A 19,339-nucleotide genomic window follows, 5' to 3' on the forward strand; every position below is an offset into this window, starting at 1 on the left:
GCCCTTCTTGTCTATAGAATTAGTATGTTTTTTGCCCAAGTGTGAATAATGAGTAGGTGGTGTCTTCCATATTATCTGAAACTAAAATAATAAAGGATAAGCATTCCATTTAAGGAGGGTAATCTGTTTTGATGCTGGATATATAGGTTAGATCATTAAATGATTAGTCTAAGTATAACATTCTCCTTAGGCATAAATATATATTAGAATAATAATATATTAATAGTTTGATCTAAAAACACTATGAATATGTACTGAATTGTTTTATGTATATAATTATATTGGATATTGTTTAGATATTTATTCCAAAAAGGAATTTCTTTAAAAGTTCAACCAAGAGGAGCAGAAATTCAGGGATATAATAAGTTGTGAAATGTTCTTAAGGTATGGGGATCATTCTTTCACTCTTTTCCTTGAAGAAGAGGTTCCAAAGACTCTGAAAAATTCCTTGGATTTTCATATTGGTCCGACTCAGACAAACGACCTCTTTTCATCCAGTTAGATAGTTACAATCGGTTTTAAGATGTACTTGAAGTATGGGGATCATTCTTTTACTCTTTTTCTTGAAGGGGAGGTTCCAAAGACTCTAAGGATTTCTTGGATAATCATATAAGTCAAACCCAAGATCCACCTCTTTCCATTCAATTGGGTAGTTAGAATTGTAAAGTTCTGATATCATTAATCACTCCTTGGCCTTAAGGCTTGCAATTGTGAATATGCTATAATTCCCTTTTTAGGCATTATCATTCTCTAGCCTGGTTATATTCCAAACCGCTGGCTGAATTTGCAGCACCAGGTATTCTCAATGGGTTACCTTCCTTGGTACTAACCTGGCCCAATCATGCTTTGCTTCCAAGATCGGACGAGATTGGGCTCACACATGATGGTATGGCAGCAAATACATATTTCGATGGTCCATAATGCCAGATATTCTACCAAACCTGGACTTCCCTCAGAAGATGAACCTTCAGGGTACTACTCAGGCCCCTCCATAACCTGGGGGTATATTGGTAGATAGGAATGGAGCATATCACAAGAAAGGAGCAATTTCGTAGTATTCATTGAAGCCTTTAGGTGCCAGTGTGTCCAGTTCAAACAGCCAGAACATCTCTCTTCTTGATAGCAGATTGCCCAAATCCCCACCTCTTTCTCCCAGAGTAACGTGTTCTATTGCCTTGAAGGTGATATCTTCGGGATCCGAATCATGTTTTATTGAGAAGTGTTTGGAGACTGCATGTCCTTCAACTCTGTTTCTAATGTTCCTAATGTGCTCCTGAATTCTGATTTTTAGTGGTCTCTTGGTTTTTCCTATGTACTTGAGTCCACATGTGCACTCTAACAGGTATATCACTGATGTGGAGTTACAGTTCATAAAATTCTTTATAGTGTATTCCTTAGATCCGTCCGAATTCGTGAATGTTTTTCTCTTGGGGTGAAGAAATTTACAAATATTGCAATGTCCGCATTTATAGCTTCCATTGCACTTCAAAGTGTTCATAGTTGGTCTTTCATTTCCTTTATCCCTCAGCATACTCGGTGCCAGTAAATCTTTTAAGTTCCTTGATTTTCTATATATAATCTGTGGTTTTGTCGGTAGGATCTTTTGGAGTAAAGGATCCATCAGAAGGATATTCCAGTTTTTGTTAAGAGATTTTTTAATATGATTCTCGTGTCCATTATATGTTGTAATAAATGGTACCATTTCTTCTTTTTGTGGTTTCTCCGTCTTATATTGTAGTAGATTATTTCTCTGTAGGTTTTTCGTTTTCTGCATAGCTGTATTGATGATTGCTTCCGGATACTCTTTTTCTCTAAACCTGGTTGCATAAATATCAAGTTGTTCATTACAGACGTTAGCATTGCTGCAATTACGTTTAATTCTGTAGAACTGGGAGTATGGTATGTTGTTCTTCCATTTGTCCAGGTGACAGCTTTTGTAATGCAGGTAGCTGTTCGCATCTACTCCTTTTATAAAAATCTTTGTGCAAATTTGGTCACCTTCTGATGTTAAAATCAAATCCAAAAACTCAGTACTTCTGTTGTTAAAATTTGATGTAAATTTAAGATTCATATTGTTATTTGAAATAAAAATTAAAAAATCGTTAAAAGATTCTTCCGATCCTTCCCAAATAATTAAAATATCATCAATATATCTCTTATAAAAAATGATATTGTCTTTAAAAGGGTTATTACTGTAAACATAATTCTTTTCCCAACATCCCATGAACAAATTCGCAAAGCTGGGAGCAAAAGTTGTACCCATTGCGGTTCCACAGATTTGACGATAAAATTGATTTAAAAATTTAAAATAATTATGAGTAAGTATAAAAGACATAAGATCACATAAAAACTCTTTGTGTGGAACTTCAATTTCTTCATCCAACTCTAAAAACATTCTTGATGCGTTGATACCTTTTTCATGCTCAATACATGTATATAATGATTGTACATCGATAGTTATCCAGTTATAAGTTGATCTCCATGTTATATTTTCGGTTTGCTGTAATACACTCGTAGTATCCTTTAGATAAGATTCTAGTTTGATAACATATTTTTGTAAAAAGATGTCAACATATTTGGAGAGGTTGGATGTGAGGGAGTCAATACCTGCTATTATAGGCCTCCCTGGAGGTTCTGTAAGTGACTTATGTATTTTTGGTAAAAAATAGAAAATCGGGGTTGTGGGGTTTGATTTCATTAAGAATTGAAATTCTTCTTTGGTTAAAATATTCCTCTGTAGACCAAAGAGTAGAATGATTCTAAGTTCTTCTGTATATTCTTCAACTGGATCTTTGGTCAATTTTTCATAAGAAATTTGGTCATCCAGTAATCTATGTGCTTCTTTTAAGTAGTAAGCATAATCCATGATAACCAAACCCCCCCCTTTATCAGCTGGTTTTAGAACTATCTCACGGTTTTCTTTTAAGTTTTTTAGTGCCTCCTTTTCTCTATTACTTAGATTTTGTTTTTTTATTGGTGCATAGTTTGTCTGATTATTGCAAAGGTCCTTCTTTACCATTTCATAGAAAACGTTTATGTGAGTCCCTTTTGATTCCAGTGGGTAATATGTTGATTTACCTCTAAGACCGGATTTTGAATTAGGGGCAATATAGTTCTTTAGAGGTGCTGATTCTTTTCTCAGGAAATGTTGTTTGAGTGTGAGATTTCTCACAAACTTGTTTAAATCAATAAAAGTGTCAAATTTGTTCATGCTTCTTGTCGGGGCAAAGTTCAAGCTTTTGCTTAATAACGTTATTTCAGATTTAGTGAGTGTATGCTGGGATAAATTAAATATGCCTTTGGATTTCGGATCTATTAAAAATTCCTCCTTTTTTGGTTTCTTCCTCCTGCCACCCCGTTTTCCTCTTCTTCTCTGTACCTTCGCTTCAGGGGGGAGGCTGTTTTGGTGGTTTCTCTGAACATTGGATTTTTGTTGCTTAAATGATCTTGTGCTGGTGATAAAAAAAGCTCATTATCACTGTTTGAGTCCAGATGTTGTAATGTGGAAAACCTATTTCTAGGTTTAAGTCCTATTGGGCCAGTATAAGTAGTGGGGTCTCTGTTTCTTCTGTAGCTAAACCTTCTTGTGGGTGCTACTTTCCAGCTAGGTCCTTCTCCAGACTCATATCTGGTGTTGGTTCTCTCTTTTTTCTGGAATCTCGTCCAATTCTTAACTTTATTCAACTCGTAGTCCTTCTTATCTCTAATAAACTTCTTTTCTTTGCTCTTCATGACTGATTCTTCTACTCTCTCCACCTTTCTAAGTAGTACTTTTTCATTTTCTTTGAATTCCTCTTTTTCTTTGTGTTCTTCCATCTGGGGTTCCATTCTAATGATTTTCTTCTCTAAATTTGAGAGTACTGCCTTTTTTTCCTCAATTATTAGTTTTATAAGCTCTAATGAGCATTTGTGTAAAATGTCATCCCATTTTTTTAAAAAATCTGAATTATCCAGTCCAAACGTTGGATTCTTAATAAGTCTTAGACCTCTTGGGATTCTGTTAACAGATAAATAGTGTTCCAGTCCCCTAATGTCCCACCATGCCTTTACTTCTTTTGTGAGCATTTTTTCCATTTCCCAGAACATATTATCCATGTTCTGTGTGGGGACATTTTCACATATTGGGGTGTTTTCATTGAACACTCTTTGGCATAGGTCACTCCTTTTATTCACACGATCTTTATTTCTAAACATATTAAACAAGTATAGGCAGCTATTCCCCCAATCAACACCAAAAAGAAAGAAGTATCAAGCAATAGATGGGTACAGCGCCACTACCTGTGTGACTTACTGAGTGAAACAAATAAATATTCAAATGTATAGCAACTTAGCCTATTATTTTTTTCGGCGTCCGCTCTGAGACAATAGTGTAATACTAGTGTGAGTATTTTTAAAAAGTGAAAAACAAGAGAATTGACAATCAGGCGACTAGTTTGCTAGATGTGTAGATTCACACACAGTAAAATGTACAGTAGATAAGTTAATGGTTTACAAATGTAGTTATACCTCAAACCATATAGAGGGGCGTGTTTCACGCTAATTAATAAATATAATAAACCAATAAATAGCAAAGTGCTTAGTGCAAAATATGATATATCTGATTACATCTAGATAAAAAAAAAAAAAAAAAATTTTTTTGTTGAACTCATATAGACAACAAAGTGCTAGTGCAAAAATATAATGAATCTGAAACAAAGTGCTAGTGCCAAGTATAATAAAAATTATGACAATTTATTGAAAAACAGTGCACATAAAAATATATAAATAAATATGACCATAAAAACAACGACTGGCAGTAAATAGATAAAAACAAAGTAGAGGAAAGTTGATATTTTTAAGCAGCTTATCTGATTGAAGGAGAGAGGTCGTTCTCCACAGTGCATGAGGCAGCCAACAGTCCCAACGCGTTTCGTCACTATGACTTCATCAAGGGGATATTGCTTCAGTGTGGTGGTCCTGTATTCATACCACACTGAGTTCAAATGAGAGTCAGGTGTTCACCCTACTTCCTTTGTCTTAGGGAGACCTCAAAACCAAGCGATTTCATAATTCAGCAAGCCATCATTTAAAATAGTTTGTGTTACAGGGTTTCCCATAAAGAAATGTTAGTTATAAATAGTCAAACGGCGATCTTTTAAGTTCAACTTCCGCCCTTTGTGAACTGGCCTCTGCCCTTAATTGGAGCGTCACATCCGTTCCCGGCAGCTGTGTTAGACCATAGCGCGCGATCAAGCACTTCCGTTTTCTTCCTCGTGTTCCGAACTGGGCACGTCACTTCCGCCCGCCGTGTGTTGACGTGTTCGGAGGTGAGCCGTGTCACTTCCACCAACCCTTCTGTCGTTTCGCTCCAGGACGCGGCACATCACTTCCGCCCTTACTTAATAGATGTGTTGAGCTCTTCCGCCCCATTGTTTTCTCCGGACTTAATGCTTCCGCCCTTCTTGTCTATAGAATTAGTATGTTTTTTGCCCAAGTGTGAATAATGAGTAGGTGGTGTCTTCCATATTATCTGAAACTAAAATAATAAAGGATAAGCATTCCATTTAAGGAGGGTAATCTGTTTTGATGCTGGATATATAGGTTAGATCATTAAATGATTAGTCTAAGTATAACATTCTCCTTAGGCATAAATATATATTAAAATAATAATATATTAATAGTTTGATCTAAAAACACTATGAATATGTACTGAATTGTTTTATGTATATAATTATATTGGATATTGTTTAGATATTTATTCCAAAAAGGAATTTCTTTAAAAGTTCAACCAAGAGGAGCAGAAATTCAGGGATATAATAAGTTGTGAAATGTTCTTAAGGTATGGGGATCATTCTTTCACTCTTTTCCTTGAAGAAGAGGTTCCAAAGACTCTGAAAAATTCCTTGGATTTTCATATTGGTCCGACTCAGACAAACGACCTCTTTTCATCCAGTTAGATAGTTACAATCGGTTTTAAGATGTACTTGAAGTATGGGGATCATTCTTTTACTCTTTTTCTTGAAGGGGAGGTTCCAAAGACTCTAAGGATTTCTTGGATAATCATATAAGTCAAACCCAAGATCCACCTCTTTCCATTCAATTGGGTAGTTAGAATTGTAAAGTTCTGATATCATTAATCACTCCTTGGCCTTAAGGCTTGCAATTGTGAATATGCTATAATTCCCTTTTTAGGCATTATCATTCTCTAGCCTGGTTATATTCCAAACCGCCGGCTGAATTTGCAGCACCAGGTATTCTCAATGGGTTACCTTCCTTGGTACTAACCTGGCCCAATCATGCTTTGCTTCCAAGATCGGACGAGATTGGGCTCACACATGATGGTATGGCAGCAAATACATATTTCGATGGTCCATAATGCCAGATATTCTACCAAACCTGGACTTCCCTCAGAAGATGAACCTTCAGGGTACTACTCAGGCCCCTCCATAACCTGGGGGTATATTGGTAGATAGGAATGGAGCATATCACAAGAAAGGAGCAATTTTGTAGTATTCATTGAAGCCTTTAGGTGCCAGTGTGTCCAGTTCAAACAGCCAGAACATCTCTCTTCTTGATAGCAGATTGCCCAAATCCCCACCTCTTTCTCCCAGAGTAACGTGTTCTATTGCCTTGAAGGTGATATCTTCGGGATCCGAATCATGTTTTATTGAGAAGTGTTTGGAGACTGCATGTCCTTCAACTCTGTTTCTAATGTTCCTAATGTGCTCCTGAATTCTGATTTTTAGTGGTCTCTTGGTTTTTCCTATGTACTTGAGTCCACATGTGCACTCTAACAGGTATATCACTGATGTGGAGTTACAGTTCATAAAATTCTTTATAGTGTATTCCTTAGATCCGTCCGAATTCGTGAATGTTTTTCTCTTGGGGTGAAGAAATTTACAAATATTGCAATGTCCGCATTTATAGCTTCCATTGCACTTCAAAGTGTTCATAGTTGGTCTTTCATTTCCTTTATCCCTCAGCATACTCGGTGCCAGTAAATCTTTTAAGTTCCTTGATTTTCTATATATAATCTGTGGTTTTGTCGGTAGGATCTTTTGGAGTAAAGGATCCATCAGAAGGATATTCCAGTTTTTGTTAAGAGATTTTTTAATATGATTCTCATGTCCATTATATGTTGTAATAAATGGTACCATTTCTTCTTTTTGTGGTTTCTCCGTCTTATATTGTAGTAGATTATTTCTCTGTAGGTTTTTCGTTTTCTGCATAGCTGTATTGATGATTGCTTCCGGATACTCTTTTTCTCTAAACCTGGTTGCATAAATATCAAGTTGTTCATTACAGACGTTAGCATTGCTGCAATTACGTTTAATTCTGTAGAACTGGGAGTATGGTATGTTGTTCTTCCATTTGTCCAGGTGACAGCTTTTGTAATGCAGGTAGCTGTTCGCATCTACTCCTTTTATAAAAAATTTTGTGCAAATTTGGTCACCTTCTGATGTTAAAATCAAATCCAAAAACTCAGTACTTCTGTTGTTAAAATTTGATGTAAATTTAAGATTCATATTGTTATTTGAAATAAAAATTAAAAAATCGTTAAAAGATTCTTCCGATCCTTCCCAAATAATTAAAATATCATCAATATATCTCTTATAAAAAATGATATTGTCTTTAAAAGGGTTATTACTGTAAACATAATTCTTTTCCCAACATCCCATGAACAAATTCGCAAAGCTGGGAGCAAAAGTTGTACCCATTGCGGTTCCACAGATTTGATGATAAAATTGATTTAAAAATTTAAAATAATTATGAGTAAGTATAAAAGACATAAGATCACATAAAAACTCTTTGTGTGGAACTTCAATTTCTTCATCCAACTCTAAAAACATTCTTGATGCGTTGATACCTTTTTCATGCTCAATACATGTATATAATGATTGTACATCGATAGTTATCCAGTTATAAGTTGATCTCCATGTTATATTTTCGGTTTGCTGTAATACACTCGTAGTATCCTTTAGATAAGATTCTAGTTTGATAACATATTTTTGTAAAAAGATGTCAACATATTTGGAGAGGTTGGATGTGAGGGAGTCAATACCTGCTATTATAGGCCTCCCTGGAGGTTCTGTAAGTGACTTATGTATTTTTGGTAAAAAATAGAAAATCGGGGTTGTGGGGTTTGATTTCATTAAGAATTGAAATTCTTCTTTGGTTAAAATATTCCTCTGTAGACCAAAGAGTAGAATGATTCTAAGTTCTTCTGTATATTCTTCAACTGGATCTTTGGTCAATTTTTCATAAGAAATTTGGTCATCCAGTAATCTATGTGCTTCTTTTAAGTAGTAAGCATAATCCATGATAACCAAACCCCCCCCTTTATCAGCTGGTTTTAGAACTATCTCACGGTTTTCTTTTAAGTTTTTTAGTGCCTCCTTTTCTCTATTACTTAGATTTTGTTTTTTATTGGTGCATAGTTTGTCTGATTATTGCAAAGGTCCTTCTTTACCATTTCATAGAAAACGTTTATGTGAGTCCCTTTTGATTCCAGTGGGTAATATGTTGATTTACCTCTAAGACCGGATTTTGAATTAGGGGCAATATAGTTCTTTAGAGGTGCTGATTCTTTTCTCAGGAAATGTCGTTTGAGTGTGAGATTTCTCACAAACTTGTTTAAATCAATAAAAGTGTCAAATTTGTTCATGCTTCTTGTCGGGGCACAGTTCAAGCTTTTGCTTAATAACGTTATTTCAGATTTAGTGAGTGTATGCTGGGATAAATTAAATATGCCTTTGGATTTCGGATCTATTAAAAATTCCTCCTTTTTTGGTTTCTTCCTCCTGCCACCCCGTTTTCCTCTTCTTCTCTGTACCTTCGCTTCAGGGGGGAGGCTGTTTTGGTGGTTTCTCTGAACATTGGATTTTTGTTGCTTAAATGATCTTGTGCTGGTGATAAAAAAAGCTCATTATCACTGTTTGAGTCCAGATGTTGTAATGTGGAAAACCTATTTCTAGGTTTAAGTCCTATTGGGCCAGTATAAGTAGTGGGGTCTCTGTTTCTTCTGTAGCTAAACCTTCTTGTGGGTGCTACTTTCCAGCTAGGTCCTTCTCCAGACTCATATCTGGTGTTGGTTCTCTCTTTTTTCTGGAATCTCGTCCAATTCTTAACTTTATTCAACTCGTAGTCCTTCTTATCTCTAATAAACTTCTTTTCTTTGCTCTTCATGACTGATTCTTCTACTCTCTCCACCTTTCTAAGTAGTACTTTTTCATTTTCTTTGAATTCCTCTTTTTCTTTGTGTTCTTCCATCTGGGGTTCCATTCTAATGATTTTCTTCTCTAAATTTGAGAGTACTGCCTTTTTTTCCTCAATTATTAGTTTTATAAGCTCTAATGAGCATTTGTGTAAAATGTCATCCCATTTTTTTAAAAAATCTGAATTATCCAGTCCAAACGTTGGATTCTTAATAAGTCTTAGACCTCTTGGGATTCTGTTAACAGATAAATAGTGTTCCAGTCCCCTAATGTCCCACCATGCCTTTACTTCTTTTGTGAGCATTTTTTCCATTTCCCAGAACATATTATCCATGTTCTGTGTGGGGACATTTTCACATATTGGGGTGTTTTCATTGAACACTCTTTGGCATAGGTCACTCCTTTTATTCACACGATCTTTATTTCTAAACATATTAAACAAGTATAGGCAGCTATTCCCCCAATCAACACCAAAAAGAAAGAAGTATCAAGCAATAGATGGGTACAGCGCCACTACCTGTGTGACTTACTGAGTGAAACAAATAAATATTCAAATGTATAGCAACTTAGCCTATTATTTTTTTCGGCGTCCGCTCTGAGACAATAGTGTAATACTAGTGTGAGTATTTTTAAAAAGTGAAAAACAAGAGAATTGACAATCAGGCGACTAGTTTGCTAGATGTGTAGATTCACACACAGTAAAATGTACAGTAGATAAGTTAATGGTTTACAAATGTAGTTATACCTCAAACCATATAGAGGGGCGTGTTTCACGCTAATTAATAAATATAATAAACCAATAAATAGCAAAGTGCTTAGTGCAAAATATGATATATCTGATTACATCTAGATAAAAAAAAAAAAAAAAATTTTTTTGTTGAACTCATATAGACAACAAAGTGCTAGTGCAAAAATATAATGAATCTGAAACAAAGTGCTAGTGCCTAGTATAATAAAAATTATGACAATTTATTGAAAAACAGTGCACATAAAAATATATAAATAAATATGACCATAAAAACAACGACTGGCAGTAAATAGATAAAAACAAAGTAGAGGAAAGTTGATATTTTTAAGCAGCTTATCTGATTGAAGGAGAGAGGTAGTTCTCCACAGTGCATGAGGCAGCCAACAGTCCCAACGCGTTTCGTCACTATGACTTCATCAAGGGGATATTGCTTCAGTGTGGTGGTCCTGTATTCATACCACACTGAGTTCAAATGAGAGTCAGGTGTTCACCCTACTTCCTTTGTCTTAGGGAGACCTCAAAACCAAGCGATTTCATAATTCAGCAAGCCATCATTTAAAATAGTTTGTGTTACAGGGTTTCCCATAAAGAAATGTTAGTTATAAATAGTCAAACGGCGATCTTTTAAGTTCAACTTCCGCCCTTTGTGAACTGGCCTCTGCCCTTAATTGGAGCGTCACATCCGTTCCCGGCAGCTGTGTTAGACCATAGCGCGCGATCAAGCACTTCCGTTTTCTTCCTCGTGTTCCGAACTGGGCACGTCACTTCCGCCCGCCGTGTGTTGACGTGTTCGGAGGTGAGCCGTGTCACTTCCACCAACCCTTCTGTCGTTTCGCTCCAGGACGCGGCACATCACTTCCGCCCTTACTTAATAGATGTGTTGAGCTCTTCCGCCCCATTGTTTTCTCCGGACTTAATGCTTCCGCCCTTCTTGTCTATAGAATTAGTATGTTTTTTGCCCAAGTGTGAATAATGAGTAGGTGGTGTCTTCCATATTATCTGAAACTAAAATAATAAAGGATAAGCATTCCATTTAAGGAGGGTAATCTGTTTTGATGCTGGATATATAGGTTAGATCATTAAATGATTAGTCTAAGTATAACATTCTCCTTAGGCATAAATATATATTAGAATAATAATATATTAATAGTTTGATCTAAAAACACTATGAATATGTACTGAATTGTTTTATGTATATAATTATATTGGATATTGTTTAGATATTTATTCCAAAAAGGAATTTCTTTAAAAGTTCAACCAAGAGGAGCAGAAATTCAGGGATATAATAAGTTGTGAAATGTTCTTAAGGTATGGGGATCATTCTTTCACTCTTTTCCTTGAAGAAGAGGTTCCAAAGACTCTGAAAAATTCCTTGGATTTTCATATTGGTCCGACTCAGACAAACGACCTCTTTTCATCCAGTTAGATAGTTACAATCGGTTTTAAGATGTACTTGAAGTATGGGGATCATTCTTTTACTCTTTTTCTTGAAGGGGAGGTTCCAAAGACTCTAAGGATTTCTTGGATAATCATATAAGTCAAACCCAAGATCCACCTCTTTCCATTCAATTGGGTAGTTAGAATTGTAAAGTTCTGATATCATTAATCACTCCTTGGCCTTAAGGCTTGCAATTGTGAATATGCTATAATTCCCTTTTTAGGCATTATCATTCTCTAGCCTGGTTATATTCCAAACCACCGGCTGAATTTGCAGCACCAGGTATTCTCAATGGGTTACCTTCCTTGGTACTAACCTGGCCCAATCATGCTTTGCTTCCAAGATCGGACGAGATTGGGCTCACACATGATGGTATGGCAGCAAATACATATTTCGATGGTCCATAATGCCAGATATTCTACCAAACCTGGACTTCCCTCAGAAGATGAACCTTCAGGGTACTACTCAGGCCCCTCCATAATCTGGGGGTATATTGGTAGATAGGAATGGAGCATATCACAAGAAAGGAGCAATTTCGTAGTATTCATTGAAGCCTTTAGGTGCCAGTGTGTCCAGTTCAAACAGCCAGAACATCTCTCTTCTTGATAGCAGATTGCCCAAATCCCCACCTCTTTCTCCCAGAGTAACGTGTTCTATTGCCTTGAAGGTGATATCTTCGGGATCCGAATCATGTTTTATTGAGAAGTGTTTGGAGACTGCATGTCCTTCAACTCTGTTTCTAATGTTCCTAATGTGCTCCTGAATTCTGATTTTTAGTGGTCTCTTGGTTTTTCCTATGTACTTGAGTCCACATGTGCACTCTAACAGGTATATCACTGATGTGGAGTTACAGTTCATAAAATTCTTTATAGTGTATTCCTTAGATCCGTCCGAATTCGTGAATGTTTTTCTCTTGGGGTGAAGAAATTTACAAATATTGCAATGTCCGCATTTATAGCTTCCATTGCACTTCAAAGTGTTCATAGTTGGTCTTTCATTTCCTTTATCCCTCAGCATACTCGGTGCCAGTAAATCTTTTAAGTTCCTTGATTTTCTATATATAATCTGTGGTTTTGTCGGTAGGATCTTTTGGAGTAAAGGATCCATCAGAAGGATATTCCAGTTTTTGTTAAGAGATTTTTTAATATGATTCTCATGTCCATTATATGTTGTAATAAATGGTACCATTTCTTCTTTTTGTGGTTTCTCCGTCTTATATTGTAGTAGATTATTTCTCTGTAGGTTTTTCGTTTTCTGCATAGCTGTATTGATGATTGCTTCCGGATACTCTTTTTCTCTAAACCTGGTTGCATAAATATCAAGTTGTTCATTACAGACGTTAGCATTGCTGCAATTACGTTTAATTCTGTAGAACTGGGAGTATGGTATGTTGTTCTTCCATTTGTCCAGGTGACAGCTTTTGTAATGCAGGTAGCTGTTCGCATCTACTCCTTTTATAAAAATTTTTGTGCAAATTTGGTCACCTTCTGATGTTAAAATCAAATCCAAAAACTCAGTACTTCTGTTGTTAAAATTTGATGTAAATTTAAGATTCATATTGTTATTTGAAATAAAAATTAAAAAATCGTTAAAAGATTCTTCCGATCCTTCCCAAATAATTAAAATATCATCAATATATCTCTTATAAAAAATGATATTGTCTTTAAAAGGGTTATTACTGTAAACATAATTCTTTTCCCAACATCCCATGAACAAATTCGCAAAGCTGGGAGCAAAAGTTGTACCCATTGCGGTTCCACAGATTTGATGATAAAATTGATTTAAAAATTTAAAATAATTATGAGTAAGTATAAAAGACATAAGATCACATAAAAACTCTTTGTGTGGAACTTCAATTTCTTCATCCAACTCTAAAAACATTCTTGATGCGTTGATACCTTTTTCATGCTCAATACATGTATATAATGATTGTACATCGATAGTTATCCAGTTATAAGTTGATCTCCATGTTATATTTTCGGTTTGCTGTAATACACTCGTAGTATCCTTTAGATAAGATTCTAGTTTGATAACATATTTTTGTAAAAAGATGTCAACATATTTGGAGAGGTTGGATGTGAGGGAGTCAATACCTGCTATTATAGGCCTCCCTGGAGGTTCTGTAAGTGACTTATGTATTTTTGGTAAAAAATAGAAAATCGGGGTTGTGGGGTTTGATTTCATTAAGAATTGAAATTCTTCTTTGGTTAAAATATTCCTCTGTAGACCAAAGAGTAGAATGATTCTAAGTTCTTCTGTATATTCTTCAACTGGATCTTTGGTCAATTTTTCATAAGAAATTTGGTCATCCAGTAATCTATGTGCTTCTTTTAAGTAGTAAGCATAATCCATGATAACCAAACCCCCCCCTTTATCAGCTGGTTTTAGAACTATCTCACGGTTTTCTTTTAAGTTTTTTAGTGCCTCCTTTTCTCTATTACTTAGATTTTGTTTTTTTATTGGTGCATAGTTTGTCTGATTATTGCAAAGGTCCTTCTTTACCATTTCATAGAAAACGTTTATGTGAGTCCCTTTTGATTCCAGTGGGTAATATGTTGATTTACCTCTAAGACCGGATTTTGAATTAGGGGCAATATAGTTCTTTAGAGGTGCTGATTCTTTTCTCAGGAAATGTCGTTTGAGTGTGAGATTTCTCACAAACTTGTTTAAATCAATAAAAGTGTCAAATTTGTTCATGCTTCTTGTCGGGGCACAGTTCAAGCTTTTGCTTAATAACGTTATTTCAGATTTAGTGAGTGTATGCTGGGATAAATTAAATATGCCTTTGGATTTCGGATCTATTAAAAATTCCTCCTTTTTTGGTTTCTTCCTCCTGCCACCCCGTTTTCCTCTTCTTCTCTGTACCTTCGCTTCAGGGGGGAGGCTGTTTTGGTGGTTTCTCTGAACATTGGATTTTTGTTGCTTAAATGATCTTGTGCTGGTGATAAAAAAAGCTCATTATCACTGTTTGAGTCCAGATGTTGTAATGTGGAAAACCTATTTCTAGGTTTAAGTCCTATTGGGCCAGTATAAGTAGTGGGGTCTCTGTTTCTTCTGTAGCTAAACCTTCTTGTGGGTGCTACTTTCCAGCTAGGTCCTTCTCCAGACTCATATCTGGTGTTGGTTCTCTCTTTTTTCTGGAATCTCGTCCAATTCTTAACTTTATTCAACTCGTAGTCCTTCTTATCTCTAATAAACTTCTTTTCTTTGCTCTTCATGACTGATTCTTCTACTCTCTCCACCTTTCTAAGTAGTACTTTTTCATTTTCTTTGAATTCCTCTTTTTCTTTGTGTTCTTCCATCTGGGGTTCCATTCTAATGATTTTCTTCTCTAAATTTGAGAGTACTGCCTTTTTTTCCTCAATTATTAGTTTTATAAGCTCTAATGAGCATTTGTGTAAAATGTCATCCCATTTTTTTAAAAAATCTGAATTATCCAGTCCAAACGTTGGATTCTTAATAAGTCTTAGACCTCTTGGGATTCTGTTAACAGATAAATAGTGTTCCAGTCCCCTAATGTCCCACCATGCCTTTACTTCTTTTGTGAGCATTTTTTCCATTTCCCAGAACATATTATCCATGTTCTGTGTGGGGACATTTTCACATATTGGGGTGTTTTCATTGAACACTCTTTGGCATAGGTCACTCCTTTTATTCACACGATCTTTATTTCTAAACATATTAAACAAGTATAGGCAGCTATTCCCCCAATCAACACCAAAAAGAAAGAAGTATCAAGCAATAGATGGGTACAGCGCCACTACCTGTGTGACTTACTGAGTGAAACAAATAAATATTCAAATGTATAGCAACTTAGCCTATTATTTTTTTCGGCGTCCGCTCTGAGACAATAGTGTAATACTAGTGTGAGTATTTTTAAAAAGTGAAAAACAAGAGAATTGACAATCAGGCGACTAGTTTGCTAGATGTGTAGATTCACACACAGTAAAATGTACAGTAGATAAGTTAATGGTTTACAAATGTAGTTATACCTCAAACCATATAGAGGGGCGTGTTTCACGCTAATTAATAAATATAATAAACCAATAAATAGCAAAGTGCTTAGTGCAAAATATGATATATCTGATTACATCTAGATAAAAAAAAAAAAATAATTTTTTGTTGAACTCATATAGACAACAAAGTGCTAGTGCAAAAATATAATGAATCTGAAACAAAGTGCTAGTGCCAAGTATAATAAAAATTATGACAATTTATTGAAAAACTGCACATAAAAATATATAAATAAATATGACCATAAAAACTACGACTGGCAGTAAATAGATAAAAACAAAGTAGAGGAAAGTTGATATTTTTAAGCAGCTTATCTGATTGAAGGAGAGAGGTAGTTCTCCACAGTGCATGAGGCAGCCAACAGTCCCAACGCGTTTCATCACTATGACTTCATCAAGGGGATATTGCTTCAGTGTGGTGGTCCTGTATTCATACCACACTGAGTTCAAATGAGAGTCAGGTGTTCACCCTACTTCCTTTGTCTTAGGGAGACCTCAAAACCAAGCGATTTCATAATTCAGCAAGCCATCATTTAAAATAGTTTGTGTTACAGGGTTTCCCATAAAGAAATGTTAGTTATAAATAGTCAAACGGCGATCTTTTAAGTTCAACTTCCGCCCTTTGTGAACTGGCCTCTGCCCTTAATTGGAGCGTCACATCCGTTCCCGGCAGCTGTGTTAGACCATAGCGCGCGATCAAGCACTTCCGTTTTCTTCCTCGTGTTCCGAACTGGGCACGTCACTTCCGCCCGCCGTGTGTTGACGTGTTCGGAGGTGAGCCGTGTCACTTCCACCAACCCTTCTGTCGTTTCGCTCCAGGACGCGGCACATCACTTCCGCCCTTACTTAATAGATGTGTTGAGCTCTTCCGCCCCATTGTTTTCTCCGGACTTAATGCTTCCGCCCTTCTTGTCTATAGAATTAGTATGTTTTTTGCCCAAGTGTGAATAATGAGTAGGTGGTGTCTTCCATATTATCTGAAACTAAAATAATAAAGGATAAGCATTCCATTTAAGGAGGGTAATCTGTTTTGATGCTGGATATATAGGTTAGATCATTAAATGATTAGTCTAAGTATAACATTCTCCTTAGGCATAAATATATATTAGAATAATAATATATTAATAGTTTGATCTAAAAACACTATGAATATGTACTGAATTGTTTTATGTATATAATTATATTGGATATTGTTTAGATATTTATTCCAAAAAGGAATTTCTTTAAAAGTTCAACCAAGAGGAGCAGAAATTCAGGGATATAATAAGTTGTGAAATGTTCTTAAGGTATGGGGATCATTCTTTCACTCTTTTCCTTGAAGAAGAGGTTCCAAAGACTCTGAAAAATTCCTTGGATTTTCATATTGGTCCGACTCAGACAAACGACCTCTTTTCATCCAGTTAGATAGTTACAATCGGTTTTAAGATGTACTTGAAGTATGGGGATCATTCTTTTACTCTTTTTCTTGAAGGGGAGGTTCCAAAGACTCTAAGGATTTCTTGGATAATCATATAAGTCAAACCCAAGATCCACCTCTTTCCATTCAATTGGGTAGTTAGAATTGTAAAGTTCTGATATCATTAATCACTCCTTGGCCTTAAGGCTTGCAATTGTGAATATGCTATAATTCCCTTTTTAGGCATTATCATTCTCTAGCCTGGTTATATTCCAAACCGCCGGCTGAATTTGCAGCACCAGGTATTCTCAATGGGTTACCTTCCTTGGTACTAACCTGGCCCAATCATGCTTTGCTTCCAAGATCGGACGAGATTGGGCTCACACATGATGGTATGGCAGCAAATACATATTTCGATGGTCCATAATGCCAGATATTCTACCAAACCTGGACTTCCCTCAGAAGATGAACCTTCAGGGTACTACTCAGGCCCCTCCATAACCTGGGGGTATATTGGTAGATAGGAATGGAGCATATCACAAGAAAGGAGCAATTTCGTAGTATTCATTGAAGCCTTTAGGTGCCAGTGTGTCCAGTTCAAACAGCCAGAACATCTCTCTTCTTGATAGCAGATTGCCCAAATCCCCACCTCTTTCTCCCAGAGTAACGTGTTCTATTGCCTTGAAGGTGATATCTTCGGGATCCGAATCATGTTTTATTGAGAAGTGTTTGGAGACTGCATGTCCTTCAACTCTGTTTCTAATGTTCCTAATGTGCTCCTGAATTCTGATTTTTAGTGGTCTCTTGGTTTTTCCTATGTACTTGAGTCCACATGTGCACTCTAACAGGTATATCACTGATGTGGAGTTACAGTTCATAAAATTCTTTATAGTGTATTCCTTAGATCCGTCCGAATTCGTGAATGTTTTTCTCTTGGGGTGAAGAAATTTACAAATATTGCAATGTCCGCATTTATAGCTTCCATTGCACTTCAAAGTGTTCATAGTTGGTCTTTCATTTCCTTTATCCCTCAGCATACTCGGTGCCAGTAAATCTTTTAAGTTCCTTGATTTTCTATATATAATCTGTGGTTTTGTCGGTAGGATCTTTTGGAGTAAAGGATCCATCAGAAGGATATTCCAGTTTTTGTTAAGAGATTTTTTGGCCTATCTTGGGTGTTTTTCTGGTATGAGGGTATCGGACGTTAAAACAAATTTTGTCATATGAACTCTCCGATCAGCTCTGAAAAGCGAGCACGAAAGTTGTTATCTACATTCACAAAACAGAAATAACTGGAGCCTATAAACCCTGAAGGGATTGTTATTTATGAAGAATATAAGAATTGTCTGTATTATTAAGTGTGTTGTAGCGCCCTTGAAGTAATTATTTTGTATATATATATATATATATATATATATAATCAAGGCTATGTGTATATCCTTGAAAATATTCTCTGGTAATTAAGTGCATATGCTAAAAAGGTGTATCTGATATAGATAAAGTGTCAATGCAAAAAATTTGCAAATAACGCTACAGAGCATGTATCTCTATATGTAAACAGAATCCAGTATATATTTCAATGAAAAATTATAGACCCATCAACTTTGTATATAAAAAAATATAAAAAATATTAACATTATTTATTAAATTAATAAGAACAGTATTATATACAAATAATATGGCATAAAAATAAACACAGTACAGCAGGAAAAATCAATATTTAAAAGAGGGATTTTAAACTAAGCATAGTAAATATTTTTGTGCAAGTTTATGCAGATCAATGGTAAAATGCCCGTTGCTTATCTTATTAGTAAGGGGTCTATGTACTAAGCAGTGATAAGTGACAGAGTGAAAAGTGATAAGTCTGTGATAAGTGCCAGCCAATCAGCTTCCAACGGTCATCTCACAGGCTGTGTTTGAAAAATTACAGTTGGGAGCTGATTGGCTGGCACTTATCACAGACTTATCACTTTTCACTCTGTCACTTATCACTGCTTAGTACATAGACCCCTAAGTCTCTCAGGTAAGTTCATGTAAGGCAGGTATGGAGCTCACCAACGCGTTTTGTCTGTTCCACAGACTTCCTCAAGGGTAATGATATATATATATTATTATTATTAACAGTTTCTTATATAGCACAGCATATTCCGTTGCGCTTTACAATTGGAACATTAATAGAACAAATATGGGTAATAACAAACAGATATATAGGTAGGAAGGCCCTGCCCGCAAGCTTACAATCTTAAGGGAAATAGGCATTGATACACAAGGATAGGTGCTATATATTGCATTTTGGTCCAGCCAGAATGCACAGTTTCTTGGTTGGCTGCATGATCCAGTCACACAGGAATGTCGACCAAATGTCATGAGGATGTGAGAGAAAGACGATGTGTGAGATTGTGTGTGGACTGTAAAAGGGGATGTAATTAGATATGGAAGCTATGAATGTTATGTGGGAGGTTCCGGAATCTGATAAGCTTGCCTGAAGAGGTGAGTTTTCAGGGAACGCTTGAAGGATTGGAGACTAGAGGAAAGTCTTATTGTGCGAGG

The 19,339-nt window shown here is 35.9% G+C and overlaps 1 long non-coding RNA gene and 4 pseudogenes across 2 annotated transcripts in view; 1 reads left to right on the forward strand and 4 right to left on the reverse strand.

The window, feature by feature from the left end:
• The window catches only part of LOC148543242 (uncharacterized), a 138,597-nt gene that overhangs the window by 104,785 nt on the left and 14,473 nt on the right, over positions 1-19,339 (forward strand). The window lies entirely within an intron of this gene.
• On the reverse strand, positions 782-900 carry LOC148543243 (5S ribosomal RNA; annotated as a pseudogene).
• On the reverse strand, positions 6,216-6,334 carry LOC148543244 (5S ribosomal RNA; annotated as a pseudogene).
• Positions 11,648-11,766, reverse strand: LOC148543245 (5S ribosomal RNA; annotated as a pseudogene).
• Positions 17,077-17,195, reverse strand: LOC148543246 (5S ribosomal RNA; annotated as a pseudogene).

The sequence above is a fragment of the Taudactylus pleione genome, unplaced genomic scaffold (genome assembly GCF_031769625.1).
Source record: "Taudactylus pleione unplaced genomic scaffold, aTauple2 ptg000005l, whole genome shotgun sequence".
Lineage (NCBI taxonomy): Eukaryota > Metazoa > Chordata > Amphibia > Anura > Myobatrachidae > Taudactylus > Taudactylus pleione.